Below are 15,921 nucleotides of genomic sequence, written 5' to 3'. Positions count from 1 at the left end.
CGTCATAGCTGGAGTGAGAAAGGGAAACGACCATGTTATACGTTTGAAGTGAGAGGAGGAATAAAACAGTGAGACAGAAGAGTGAGAGCATGAATGGGTCAGGGAAACAGATGAAGGGCTGGGTCTCATTCCTCAGCAAGGGGCCTATTTCAATCAGAACAAGGATATGAATAGAAACATCAGAAGAAAGTTTTAGGATATAGCATATTCTCTAATGATTAGTGGTACATTTCAAAGAGTTCTGTGCACTGATTTTTAAGACTCTGAATAGAAGATGTGCAGATCCTTATGGAAGGAGAATCCTGGTGATAAAGAATGACCTAGAAAAGTGAGACCTCTGATGAAGTGTTATGGGCTGAATATTTGAATCCCCCAAGATTGACATGTTGCAACGACCGCACTTCCATGTAACTGAATTTGAAGGTCGGACCATTATGGTGTAAGTGAGGTTACATGAGGTCCTAAGGCTAGAATCCTGACTGGTTAGAATCAGTGTCCTTATAAGAAGAGACCCCAAAGAGCTCTCTCTCTGTCTCTGTCTCTCCCCCAAGTAAGCACACAGCAAAAAGATACCCATCGATGAGCCAGAAAGAGAGTATAAACCAAATTGGCTGACATCTTGATCTCAGACTTGCCTCCAGGACTGTGAGAAATCAATTTCCGTAGTTTAAGCCACCAAGACTATGGTATTTTGTGATGGGAGCCCAGGTGGGCTGATGCATGATATCTGAAGTGAAGAGAGATGAGGAATGGAGCAAGTTTTAGAGGGACCACCTCCATGTGGGCTGTTTTGTGAGCTGAGTATCACGGGTGTGGGAAAGAGAGAGTTCCAATAATTTCCTAGAGAGGAACACCGACCTCAGGGTAACACTTTCTTATGTTTACCAGTATATTAAAGGATATAATAAAGGATACAGATACACAGCCAGATGAGGAGATACGTAGGCTGAGATCTGGGAGCGTCTTGAACCCAGGAGCAGCTAGACCTGTGGATTTAGGATATCACCCTCCTGGTAGCTCCACCAACCTGGAAGCTGTCTGAATCTTTTACGTTGGGGACTTTTTAGGGGATTCATTTTGTAGGCATGGTCAATTATTAACTCTATTTCCAGTCACTCCCCCCTCTCTGGAGAAAGAGAGAGGGTGGGGCTAAAAATTCCAATCTTCTAATTATCATTCAGGTCTTTCTGGTCACCAGTCCCCATCCAGGAGCCCACCCAGAGCTGTCTTATTAGAACAAAAGACACTTCTATCATTCAGGAAACTCCAAGGGATTTAGGAGCTCCATGTCAGGAACTGTGGTCAAAGTCAAATAATGAAAGATGTTCCTGGTGCTCTTATCACTTAGGAAATTACAAGAGTTCTGATAATTTAGCACAAAGACCAACACTATATATTTTCTGTTATCTCCCAGAAGGTGGGGTGGGTGAAGCAAGTGTTGGTGCTTTACTCATTTCTTTTTTATACTCACTGTTCCTGTGTACACTAACCCAGAATATTTTAATTGCAAATGTGTGACTCTACTTGCAGGGTCTGCTGACCACTGGAAAGCACGTGGTCCTGTGGAAACATGTCAGAAGTACGAGGATGTTAATATACCTGGAAGTATTTAATTTTGGGGGTTGCAATTTTAAAAGGTATTGTACTTTTGCATTCCATTTCTAATATTTCATTGTTAGTATATAGAAATGCAACTGACTTCTGAATGTTAATCTTATATTTTGCTACTTTGCTGGACTCATTGAACAGTTTGAGTAGTTTTTGGGTTGAGTCCTTAGGGTTTTCTATATATAGTACCATGTCATCTGCATACAGTGACAATTTTACATCTTCTCTTCCAATTTGGATACCTTTGATTTCTTTTTGTGGCTAGGACTTCCAATACTATGCTGAATAAAAGTGGTGAGAGTGAGCATCCTTGTCTTGGTCCAGATTTTAGTGGGAAGGCTTTCAGCTTTTCTGCATTGAGTATTCTATTTGCTGTGGGTTTGTCATAATGGCTTTGATTATGTTAAGGTATATTCCTACTGTACCCACTTTGCTAAGAGTTTTTATCATGAATGGGTGTTGGAATTTGTCAAATGTTTTCTCTGCATCTATTGAGATGATCATGTGGTTTTTGACTTTCTTTGTTAGTGTGGTGTATTATGTTGATTGATTTGCATATGTTGATCTATCCTTGTGAACCTGGGATGAATCCCACTTGGTCGTGGTGTATAACCATTGTTATAGGTTGTTGGATTCAGTTGGCTAAAATTTTGTTGAGAATTTTTGTGTCTATATCTTCATCAAAGATATTGGCCTATAATTTTCCTTTTTGGTAGTATCTTTATCTGGTTTTGTTATTAGGGTGATGGTGGCTTCATAGAATATGTTTGGGAGTTCTCTGACATTTTTGCCACAACTAGAACAAACAATCCAAAAATTTATATGGGACCATAAAAGACCAAGAATTGCCAAAGCAATCCTAAAGAACAAAAACCAAGCAGGAGGCATCTCTCTCCCAGACTTCAGACAATATCAAAAAGCCACAGTAATCAAGACAGTGTGGTATGGTACTCAAACAGACATATAGACCAGAGTAGAGAACCCAGAAGTAAACCCAGACACCTACAGTCAATTAATCTTCAAAAAAGAAGGCAAGAATATAAAATGGGAAAAAGACAGTCTTTTCAGCAAGTGGTGCTGGGAAAACTGCACAGCCACATATAAATCAGTGAAACTAGAACACACGCTCTCACCATACACAAAAATAAACTCAAAATGGCTTAAAGATTTAAACATAAGACAAGACACCATAAAACTCCTAAAAGAGAACATAGGCAAAACATTCTCTGGCATCAGCCTTACAAATGTTTTCTTAGGTCAGTCTCCCAGGACAACAGAAATAAAAGCAAAAATAAACCAGTGGGACCTAATCAAACGGACAAACTTTTGCACAGCAAAGGAAAACATTATAAAAAAAAAAAAAAGACAACTTACAGAATGGAAGAAAATAGTTTCAGACAATGCAACTGACAAGGGCTTCATCTCTAAAATATAGAAGCAATTTATCCAATTCAATGGCAAAAAAATCAACAACCCAATTAAAAAAATGGGAAAAAGGTCTTAACAGACATATCTCCAAAGAAGATATACACATGGCCAACAAGCACATGAAAAAATGCTCAACATCACTGATTATTAAAGAAATTCAAATCAAAACTACTATGAGGTACCACCTCACACCAGTCAGAATGGCCATTATTAAGTCTATAAATAACAAATGCTGGAGAGGGTGTGGAGAAAAGGGAACCCTCCTGCACTGTTGGTGGGAATGTAAACTGGTACAACCAGTATGGAAAACAGTATGGAGATACCTCAGAAAACTAAACATAGAACTATCATATGACCCGGTAATCCCACTCTTGGGAATATATCCAGACAAAACGTTCCTTGAAAAAGACACATGCACCCGTATGTTCATTGCAGCTCTATTCACAATAACCACGATTTGGAAACAACCTAAATGTCCACTGACAGATGACTGGATTAAGAATAGGTGGTATATATACACAATGGAATACTAACCAGCCATAAAAAGAACCAAATAATGCCATTTGCAGCAGCATGGACGGAACTAGAGACTCTCATACTAAGTGAAGTAAGTCAGAAAGAGAATGACAAATACCTTAGGAGATCAGCTATATCTGGAATCTAATCCATGACATATATAAAACTTTCCACAGGAAAAAAAATCTCATGGACTTGGAGAACAGACTTGTGGTTGCCAAGGGAGAGGGGAGAAGGAGTGGGATGGACTGGGAATCTGGGGTTAGTAGATGCAAACTATTGCATTTGGAGTGGAGAAGCAATGAGAATTGCTATATTGCACTGGGAACTATATCTAGTCATTTATGATGGAGCATGATGGTGGATATTGTAAGAAAAAGAATGTATATATATATGCATGTGTGACTAGTTCATTTTGCTGTACAGGAGAAAATTGACAGAACACTGTAAACCAACTATAATGGAAAAAAATCATTAAAAAAATATATACCTGGAAGTATCGCTTATCCACTGACTGATAGGAGTTGATAAATAAATCTCCCAGCTCTTTCTCCCTGAGTGAGGCAATGCTGACTTTCCATGCAGTTGCCCAAAAGCTGCCCATGGAACTGAGCCATGGTGATGTAAAATGATCATCTGCTCCCTCCTGCTTCTTGTATTGGATTCCTTTCTCCCCTGTCTCACTTGTCTACTCTCCTGCTGGGCTTCCTGGGATCACCTCTCAGGTAAACTATTCGCTCTCAGAATTCCCTTCTGGAGAAACATAGTCTATGACATCATTTTATATTAATTTCTACGTTGTGGAAATTGCATATCCAATATGAGTGAAAAGTTATACACGTTGTTTCCCTTTAATCTAGCCCTACCCAGTTTCCATGACCATAGTGAATGTTAATAGATGCCACTTTAAAAGGTAAACCAAAAAAGTTTTTTTTTAATTTTTACTTTAAGTCTTGGAGATGCACCATAGAAAAAAAGACAACCAGAAGAATTTTAAATGACTGCTTCTGAGAGCAAATCAGGGAGACAGTCCTGCTTTGCAGACAGATAGCAAAGGAATACATTATTTTTTTTTTCTAGCAACCTATTATTAGTTCTGATTTCTGAAAACTAAGGGTATGTATATTTATGAAAAAATTAAAATATAAAGCATTCTGCTGTCTATGTATTTGTACCTTTTTATACTACTTCCATATATATATATATATATATATATATATATGTATGTATTATGATATCATAGAGAAAATAAGTTTCTTTCATGAAAAATTAAGCCTGAAAAAGGAAATGAGAGAGACGGAGAAAGAGAAGGTGCAGAGAGGGAAAGGAAGAGGTTCAAGGGCATGACGGTCTCCTGGAGTCTTCTCAGGTTAGCATTTTTTCAGTTCTTGTCTGTCTTTCACAAAATGTATTAAGTTCTATAGTAGTTTAATATCTTTATTTTGTAGGTAGCCAACTAGACGCTGTGTTTCTTCAGTCAAGGTCATGTTTTATTTGTTTGCTTACTAGAGAAATCATCAGTAAATCCTTAGATCATTTACTTCTCTATCACTCTTCTCTTTCTTATCCTGCAAAGCAGTTCTAAGACTAAGGGGAAAAAAAAAAAAACCCTCAAATTTTCCTCCATTTACTTTTTAGATCATCTTATTATATCTCCCTTTACTTTTTAGAACATATGCACCATTACTTTTTAGATCATCTTAATCGATCTATGTTGAACTATGCTTTTCCTCATGCAAGCCATTAAAGGCAGCATTTCTTTCTTTTTCATTGTTGAGCCACTTAGTATCTCCCAGGTTTTAATGGTTCTTCTTCCTGTAAGACTTCTTCCTAATTATTGTCAATTTATGATATATATGAGAAAACCTTTCATAGTAATCAAGAGAGATTGCTGAAGTGCTAATGTTCTCTTACACTAATTAATGTGCTCAGCTTTAGAAATATGTAACCATAATTTCAATACCTCCAAAATGCTTCCAACATTGTCTACAAAGCAGAATTATTATTGCTTACAGTAGATCTGCAAGCAGAACTTTCACATCACCAATGAAGGGACGGGGAAAATGGGAGAGATTTTCCCTTCCTTCTTTCCTTCCTTCCTTCCTTCCACCCTCTCTCCTTCCCTCCCTCTCTCCCTCCCTTTATCTTTCTGTGTTTCTGCATTAGGACTAATATAGATGTCAATAACCCTAAATGCATATCAAGAAATATAATATGTATTAATTGATAAATGGATGTCAATGCATTGAAAAAAATCATCTTATCTACATTTTGCTTTATTAATTTTAAACAGGCGTTTTAAATTTTTTTCCTGCACCCACCGCATGTGGAAGTTTCCAGGCCAGGGAGCAGCTGTGACCTGCCACAGCTGAAGCAATGCCAGATCCTTAACCCACTGGGCCACAGCAGGAACTCCTTAAACAGGCATTTTTATTTATTTCAGGAAGTTAAAAAAGTCGCTTTAGGAGTTTCCGTTGTGGCATAGCAGAAACAAATCTGACTAGTATCCATGAGGATATGGGTTCAATCCCTAGTCTGGCTCAATGGGTAGGGGATCTGGCCTTGCTGTGAGCTGTGGTATAGGTCGCAGACTCGGCTCAGATCTGGCGTTGCTGTGGCTGTGACATAGGCTGGCAGCTATAGCTCTCATTTGACCCCTAGCCTGGGAACCTCCAAATGCCTCAGGTCCAGCTCTAAAAAGAAAAATTTTAAAAAGTTGCTTTACTCAGTTTTACCCCGTATATGCATTATTGTTCTTGTGTATTGTAAACATTCCCTTTTTTCTATTTTCACCCTTTTTAAGTATAAAATTCACTACCATGAAGTACATTCAGAGTGTTGTTCAGTCATCACTATGTATTTCCAGAACTTTTTCACCACCTCATCTATTAAGCAATAATTTGTTTTTTTTTCTATCAGACTATTTAAAATCCTAATATAAATATATGGCATGTTGGGAGTTTTAGAAATTATTTATATGGAAAGAAAATCAGAAAAAAACTAATCGAATTTTTTTAATTTGACAATTCTCAGAATTAAAAGATATCTGTTTTGATAATATAGCAATTTTTTACCTTAATCTTAACTTCTCTTATGTCAACTATCTTATTAATGACTTTTCTTGAAAGAAGAAAGTACAGAGATAGCTTCTGCTCTTTAGCTATCACTTTTGCATTCTTGGTAGCAGTTACCATTGCAACAGTAACACTGAAGTTCTAGGATACCTTAGTCAACACGGTCCTTTTGTCTGTCAAGTAGATATTTTTTTCTCAACTGACCTTTCAGCAGTAGCCTTTAAAAGACAGATTGGAGCAAGGGGATATTCTCATTGAAGCAGACACAGATGTAGAATTGCAAAGATGTTTAAATTATTTTCTAATTGGGACGATGTCTTTCTCCAGATATGATGTGATTTAGAAAAATGTTTACTCTGTCCAGTAGTGCTGAATAACGTGTATGAAAGTGCCTGAATCATCCCCACTATTGCATACAAAGAGATTGCATTCGTAAAACATCATCTATCAACAGCTGTTTTCCCAAACACAGTAAGTTACCTATCGTGTATTTACCCAAGGCCAAATCCATGTGATAAGGATTTTTAGAACCAAAGCTTCTTTCCATGAAAAGAGTTTGTTCTTCCTGAATCCTGTGTGGTTGGATGCGATATCAAATACTCCAGGTGATTGACTCCTTCAAGGCTGTGAATGACAAGCAAGATCATTTTACCACTGAAAATGATTCATTTACATGAAGATGTTTAATGTCTTCATTTGATCATTTTTTTCTGAGTAAAATTACAGATTTCCCATTTCTTGTTATTAAGAAATTACAGATTATATGCAAGGCAAATGATAAAGGCTGATTAGATGGAAGATGTTTTCACAGAAACAGGAACATTAGATGCAATTACTCATTGATGATAAAAATATCATACATGCATTTTATACTTACAATTATTTACATGAGTCAATATAAATATATAATTAGTAATGCGTATTTATATAAACAAATAAAATATATAATATGTAGATGGGAAGCTTCTGTGGTTCTGAGAATTTTGTTTTTGTAAGTCTAGGATAAGTGGTTGTTCCTATCATATAAGTTCTATTTTCAAACTTCTAAATTTAGTCCTCTTTTAGAACCAGTTTTGTAATGCGTGTTTCTATGAGTGCTTGAAAATAAGAGTCATAAGGTAACACCTAACCTATTGGTTGAGTATAGTACTTTATATAATATATGCTCAAGGTATTTTATGGATGTTATATAATTTATAATGTAATAGTATCTACTTTGATAAAATTAGACACTTTGAATATGAATGCATTACTTGAAAATAAAAAGTAATTGATTTTAATTTTTTCAGTTTTGCATTTTGAAAACCCCAGAACAGTTCTTGACTTTTGCAGTTCAACACATTTGCATCTATTGCGGTTGAATGAGTACATTTTCAATAAGAAACCAATGAATTATGGAGTCTTTTCAATAGCAACTTACAATGAGCAATAATTCATGGAATTTATATTCTTTACAATGTTTTCCGTCCTGTGAAATGTGCGTTGGTTGACATCTCCTATAGCCTGCTTAATCTTTTGTAAATTTTGCAAGTCTGAAATATTGGTATGGATCTTGTTGCTGTTCAAGAAGAAAAAAGACCTAAAAGCAGAAGGGAGATACTTAGAAGACAAGTAAAAGGGAAAATATGTGAAAATTGAACAGAGAAAATAGGTCATCCTCTCCTTGTAGTATATGTAATGCTTTGTATCTGAAAAGTTATATCTTGTATCTAGAAAGCTAATGATTTCTGTTGGTTTGTTTTTATTTTAACAAGCCTTTTGGAACCAAATGAGCCATTAAAAGGAAAACAGCCCCATTAACTTTAGCAGTTTTCACATTTTGCAATCTGTAATGTCATCAAAGCTTTTGATGCCCACCTTTCAGTGACTTTAATAGCAATTTTGGCTTAATATTGAGCCGATTGATGGACCACTTGACAAAAGTTGAGTTTAATTTGTAGAATGCAAATGCCATTTCCTGAAGAGGAGGAATTTTGTTTCCTCTTTTGTGAGGAACCCAATCACACTCATCCACCACCCAGTCACAACTGATCATCCTTCCTGGTGCCCACATCCGGTTTGAGTACGCTCCTTTGACCTGTGACAGAAAGTCTGTAACACAATTACATTCACTCATGCCTGTGTTTTCTACTAAGAATGCCTTAAGGGCACAGGCTGAGTTTGTTCATGATTTTATTCAGTGCCTATTTTTTTCAGCCCAGGTTATTTCAAACCTTCCTGAGTTTCTAATTTCCGTATTACCCTTTCTTCAATTGGTTAAAAAAAAAAAGTCAGAGAATGTTACTCTTCTGCTCATACTCCTTTCAGTGGGTCCTCCTTTCCTTAAACTAAAAGCCATAATCCTTATCATGACCTAAAATGCCCTTTATAATGTCACCCTGGGGTTTGTGTGTTCTCATCTTCTCTGCTTCTGTATTCTCCCTCTCACCTGCTTTGTTCCATCCACTCTAGCCTCCTGTCTGCTTCTGGAATAGGCCAAGAACATTCGCACTTTGTGGCCCTCACATGAATTGTCCTTCCTCCCAGAAGGCTTTTCCCTTAGCCACTCATATATAAACTCCTTACTTTAAGACTTTGCTCAGGTGTCACGTTTTCTGGGAGTCTTCTCTTGACCACCTCATGGAATTGTATTTCCACCCCCCACTCCTTCTCTTTCCTCCCCTTGCCCCTTGCCCTGCTGGTACTTGCTTTCCCGCACAGTACGTTTCACCTGCTAACAATTGTATAATTGACTTTCACTATTTGCCTCTTTTACCAGGACTCAGGCTCTGTTAGTACAGGGATGTCTTTCTTTTTGATTTGTTTTGTTTTCTGACATTTTACCCAGCCTTGGTCCATGTTGGGTTTTCCATAAATGTCAGTTCATTTAGTCTGGGGGTTAGATAACATTCTGTTGTTCAGATCGACAGAATAATGAGTAGAAAATATCAAATAATGGTCTTATTTGAAAGTACCAGAAGTCAAGAATTTTAAGAAAAGCTTACATACTTTATAAAAATGTCAGTAGTATTAGGAAAAGTCTGCTCTTACATTAATAAACTTCATATTTATCTTGCATTATGTCTCATTTTTCTAATTTGTCATTTTCTCTTCTACAAGCTAAAAATATTTGTCACATGTGTTGTCTTTTTCTCAAGGACAACACAATCCCTCAGAGGAAAACTCAGGCCCTCAATGTAATACTGTTTGTGCCTCATCAGAAAATTGTGGGGAAATAAATAACTCTGGTTTCATCATTATGATAGTTAATGGCTTCAGGGATGACCTGAAAGCAGACAATATGGTCCAAATGTCGTCTCCATCTGTGTCTTTCCTGTCAAGGGAAATCGGTTTACATCATTTCTTATTTCTTTCTTGGCCCAAGTGACAAGTAGCCCATGGAGTGTTCGGCCTTGGACTTCAACAAACGGTGGAAGATGATGGACTGTGAGTTGATAAGTGAGTCTAAATTTCCTTCAGAGCCACAGAACTCAAAGAGCTGCTCTGCCTCCATCAGTTGTGCTCTGTGTGTTTGCAAGTATGTGCACAGAAATACATGTGTGATTTCCACTGGAAACCTGTCTCAGTAATTTGAAATGTTTTCGTCTTGATTCAGAAATGATTTGGAAACCAGGAAGACAGGACATAGATAGAAATGATAGGTTAATGGGCTGTCGTAAAGGTATTCTATCATGAAAAAAACCTTAAAGATTTTCTTACGGAGCAAGTGATCACCCCAAGAAAATTGTAGACAAATTTGAACCTTACACAATTTGTGCTTCATCTTTTGCTTCGGTACAAAATTTCAAAGGATTTTCATGCCCCAGTTCTGCAGTTTAATATGTGGCCTGAAATATCTTTAAATAAAATAATCATTTTTACTATCATCAGTAACAGAAATAGCTATTTAAATCCTCAGCTGTGTGTGAACACAGCAGAGGGGTTGTGGCTTTGTGATCTTAATACAAAAAGACAAGTGGACAAAATTATACCTGCAAATAATAAACAAAATACAGTGCAAATCCTTACTTTCGGCTGTATTGGAAGGCAGAATAAGGGTTAAATTTAAAAATATCTTCACTTTTTGTAGTGACATCTTTGCATAGCATTGGTCATAACTAAAATCATAATAAAGCCAACATGCCTAATAACGTCTAACACGTCTAATATCTAATCATATGTATTGTTCTTCTAATATGTGATATAAATTTGATCTGACATCATTAGAGAAAAACAATCACCATGACAGAGGGAAATGGAGATAAGGAATTTCATTCCAAGAAATGATATTTACAGAATCAATTGTTTCCATATGGGAAAAAATACATAGAGCAACAAACACTTTTACAAAAAATAAATAGACTGAAAGAGTTTTGTGGTGCTGTACCAGGAAATTATAGTTACACACAATGACCTATGTTATTCAAGTAAATTGCTAGCTTAGCAGTCAAGAGGAGAGAGAGTACAGGTTGTATATAACCCACTGAGATGCCAGAGTTCCATATTATATTTCATGTTAGGAGTAAGGGATTGGTTAATTAAACTTTACTCTTGGAAACCACTGAAATAATTTTTGCCAGGAGTTCCTACCCTACGGACCTCAAATGCACCAGTGATCTGGAGTTCCAGCCACGAGGCTGAGAATCTACATGCAAGCAATACTGTGGACTGAATAGACATAGGACATTTTTGATATGCGGTCGCTCCATAACCTGTTTTCAACACTTCATTATTTAAGAATGGTAAACACAGACATGAAATGTTTCAGTAATGCATTCCTGGTTTCACCTCCAGTAAGTGAAAGAGTCCTAGTCACATATCCACTAAACCACATATCCTCAGATGAATGCACTAACAGCTGGATCTCTTAGAGCCAGAAGAGTTTGGTCAATTCAGGCTGCTATAACAAAATGTCACAGACCTGGTTGGCTTACACAGCAGAAATTTATTTTTCAGAGTTCTGGAGGTTGAAAGTCAGAGATCAGGGTGCCAGTATGTCCTAGTTCTGATGACAGCTCTCTTTTTGGCTTACAGAGGGTCTCACTGTTTCCTTACAAGTAGAGAGAGCTCTCTCTTCCTCTTCTTAGAAAGCCACAGTCCTTCTGGCTTAGGGGCCCATCCGTATGATTTCACTTAACCTGCATTATCTCCAGATACAGTACATTGAGGGTTATGGCATGGCTTCAGTATATGAATTCTGGAGACACAACTCAATTCACAGTGCTCCTTAACTTCCCAAACTTTGATTGCCTTAAATTTTGTGCAAATTACCCAAAATTCCATCTTGCCAGGTCTAAACAGTGCTTAAATTCTAAACGGAGCTTAAATTCAGATTTGTTAAAAACTGTATTGCCGTGAAGAGAGTAAAGACTTCAAGTATTTTTTGGTTGTTTGTTTGTTTAACCCCTCCAGGGTGGTCACAGTTCTTACATATAGCAATTTTTTTGTGTGTGTAGAGATACAATTCATGAACCTATTTGATAGGTGGGTAGGGGTTTGTGTAGAACCTTTGACTTCAGTCCTTTCAAAACAGAATACTTTTAGAGACAGAAGGCTTCTACAGATATGGTGGTAGTACATTTCTCTTGGTTAGCTATAAACACAAATCACAAAATATTAATATTGAGACAGGAAATGCAACTACTTTCCCATCCTGAATTAATACTGCTAACATACATGAATCATATCCCTGAAACTATATATCGTAAGACTTTCTGCTGAATAAAAAATTTAGAGTAAATTTGGTACTCTTGTTCTACAGAAATGACAAGAATTCTAATATATGGATTTCATTAGCTGTGCATTCAGAATTCCTTTTATGCTGTATACAATTGCTGGAAAACAATGCACTCTTGCTATTTGCTAATAGAACTGATGCCTATTGACCTGTTTAATTAACATGATGATATTGAGGCTTAGGAATATAACATGATTGTATATGGGACATTTTTGATTGTTACACAAATGCGTTAAAGCTTCATAGGATAAGGGTGTATGTGTTGTTACTCTTGATAATGGATCAACAAGAATTATTATTGTATTGATAAATGGATAGCAGGATTAGAGATACAATGAGTAAGGTATATAATGGCTGTTTAAAGCCCATTTTAATGTTTATTCAGATACAAATCAAAATCCAGTAATAAAAGACAAAATAATAGGTTAGCTATGATATACAAGGAACAGCATACATTGTTTTTCATACAGCTAGGTTTGGCTTGTGATCAAAGGCAGCCTTTAAAGAAACAAGCTGAGTGGAAGGAATCTCCAGACATATTTCAGAGATTATGTTTGTCTATCAAGGAACAGAATGGTGCTGTCAGAGGCTTGTCAAAATAAATGCAGAGGTACCATTACTCTCCTTGTCTTCTCAGTGTATTTGGACTGCCCATCATTGGAAATAGTTTTCCTATTTCCAGATACTTAATGTTCCTTGTAGGCTTTCTTTATAGGTGTTGTCTGGCATAGAGTGTGTTGATAGAAATAGACTTATCACTGCTGACTACTCACTAGAAATGGAAACATATCTGAAAGCTTGATTTTGTCATTCTTTCTCAGATTCTCTTTGAATTCTCAATTTTAAAATTAAAAAAATTAAAAGATTGCAAATTTGAGACTTTTTAAGGTGAGGTATGTCTGTTATCAAATTCACCAAATAAAATATATTTTCAGTGAAATGCATGCAAGATTTAAACAGACCCAACAAGAGCCATTGAAAAGGTACAGACTTTTCTAGGAGTTCCCACCGTGGAGCATCAGATTGATGATGTCTCTGCAGTGGCAGGGACATAGGGTTAATCCCTGGCCCAGCACAGTGCCTTAAGGATCTGGTGTTGCCTCAGAGTAGTTGTGGCATAGGTCACAGGTCAGGCGTGGGTCACAGATCCCTGGCTGGGGAATGGCATATGCCTCGGGGTGGCCAAAACAGAAACACAACAGCAATGAAACATTTTTATAATCAATTTCCAATAAAGCATCTTACAATTTTTTAAGAAAATAAATTCTGAATACATATTTTTAAAAAAAACCTTTTTCTGCATTCATTTTGACATTTGAGTTGTTTGCTTTCATTTATGGGAACATTTTTCTTCTTAAGTAAGCTCAGTATCATTTTTAGCTTCTCAATAAAAAGCAAATAAAACTCCTCAAATTAGTCTTGAAATTAAGTTGTTGACTGCCCAATTAGATTTTATTTTTTCTATGATAAATTTCATTCTTCTCAATTTTGAGTCAAATCAGATATGAAATAGTTGCTTCATTCATCACATGACTACAACCACATACTCCAAATACCCAGCAGAGGGCCAGTCAGCATTTTAAGGGAAGCAGTAGTTGGTGATGGATATATGCCTTTATATTAGCCCAAGAGGCCTTAAGTAATGTTTAGAAGTAACGTAAGTTCAGGAAATTCTGCAAGCATTGTTCAGATACAACTTTATGTTTGATTCATAATGATGATTTCAAGAAAACATTTCTTTCAATGAAGATTTATCCTTATTGTTTTTATACTTTGCTTTATTGTAAGTTTTGTTTACAAACACAACCAAGTTCTACTCTCAGATCTGATGGAATAACAGGCACTGGATATATCCTCCTACTTGAAGCAGCCAAAATCAAAACTTATGAATCAAAGATTTACAACCCAGTTGCACCAGGCAATGAAGTATGGTGATGCCAGAGAGCCAAGCACAAACTAGGTGAGTCCTGTGATGGTCCTAGTTTACCGTCTGGAGAAAGTTTTCAGGCTGTTCAAGGAAAAGAAGCCTGGCAAAGCATGGATTACCCCTGACTTGAGGACAGGACTGAGTGTTTGGGGAGACCAAGGCTGCCAAAATTCTCCAGATAGAGTACCTGAGAAGAAGAAGAACAAAAAGAGAATACCAGAGATCTCAGAGGGGCTCTCTCAATTATTCAGCTGAATATTGCTTTGTGCATTGTATATGAGGAAAATACCCTAAGCAGGCACGAAAAAGCTGAAAGAATGAGAGGCAGCAATCCACAGCAAATGCACAGGGCCAGCAGTAGTGCTCTTTTCCATGAGCCAGATTGAAAAACTGCACAATTCACGGAGAATTGGGTAAAGTCCTCAGAATAATTAGACTAAATGCCTTTCCATTGCACTGAAAGACCCTGAAAGCCAAAGCTAAAAGGATCAAGCTCTTTGCAGTTAAATTAAATGCATCCCAGGGCAGGGGGGTAGTTCAAAATATATTTGTAGAAATGCATAATTATAGAACCAAAAAAGGTAAACTTTTACACTGTGGTAAACAATCACAAATAACCTGGCATACAAAGGAGCAGGAAAATACTATCCATAATGAGGTTAATAGTGACCCAGAACTGGCACAGATGTTAGAATTCACTGACAAAATACTATAGGCATTCTTATAATGGTATGCTATATTTTTAGAAAGTTAAGTAGAGACATGTAAGTTTTTTATAAAAGACCTAAATCAGACTTCTATAAATGAAAACTATGTCTTGCTTGAAAAATACATGGATAGGGATTAAAAAGTTGCATAGATATTGCAGAAGAAATGATCAGTGAACTTGAAGATATATCAATAGAATCAAAATTCAAACAGAGAAAAAGAAAAATTTTTTAAAAACAGAACATCAATGAGCTGTGGATGATTTCAAGTGACCTAAGATGTGTAGATGGAGCCCTTGATTGGGGGTAGAGGTGGAGGAGCATATGAAATATTTGGAGAAATATTGGATAAACCTTTTCCAAATTTGATGAAAACTATAAACCCGCAGAGCCAAGACTTATAAAACTACAGTAATAACACCAGGGTGGTATTGGCATAACGAGAAACAAATAGATAAATGGAATAACATAGAGGTGCTAAGATTCCAAATTTATAAGGACACGTATGGAAGTCACAGTACATGCATTCTCTGTATTTGTTTCGTGGATGTATTACAAGCATTTCCTGGGCATATACATTTGTCCAAATGTATCGTGATTTACATGGTTAAGTATAGACAGGTTATTTTATGTCCATTAGATCTCCATAAAGCTGTTAAAAAAATCAGACATTTCCCAAACGCAAAACACTCAGAATGATTCCAAAAATAAAGAAAAAAGCATTCCTGACTATTTTATAATTTAGCTCTCAAGAAGTTCAAGTTATGTAATGTTTTCATATCTAAATCATGCCAGATTTCAGGCATGGGAAATGGCCAATTTGTGTTTTTTAGGCAACGGGCCATCAGTGAAGAAGCATTTATTTAGCACCTACATGATATCATTGCAATATGTAAAGGAAATTGGTATTCACAAAAAGATCAGACATGTCCCTGGTCTCTGGAT

The 15,921-nt window shown here is 36.5% G+C and overlaps 1 long non-coding RNA gene across 1 annotated transcript in view; it reads right to left on the bottom strand.

Annotated features, from left to right (window-relative positions):
• Nucleotides 6,224-15,921, bottom strand: part of LOC110262188 — a 493,294-nt gene continuing 483,596 nt past the window's right edge. The window contains exons 7-8 of the long non-coding RNA XR_002346864.1: nt 8,047-8,205; nt 6,224-7,250 (exon numbers count right to left, since the gene is read on the bottom strand). This is a non-coding gene — a long non-coding RNA (uncharacterized LOC110262188). The remainder of the gene's footprint in view (nt 7,251-8,046; nt 8,206-15,921) is intronic.

The sequence above is a fragment of the Sus scrofa genome, chromosome 8, assembly GCF_000003025.6.
Source record: "Sus scrofa isolate TJ Tabasco breed Duroc chromosome 8, Sscrofa11.1, whole genome shotgun sequence".
NCBI classification, from domain to species: Eukaryota; Metazoa; Chordata; class Mammalia; order Artiodactyla; family Suidae; genus Sus; species Sus scrofa.
This window is presented reverse-complemented; position numbering and strand designations above follow the sequence as displayed.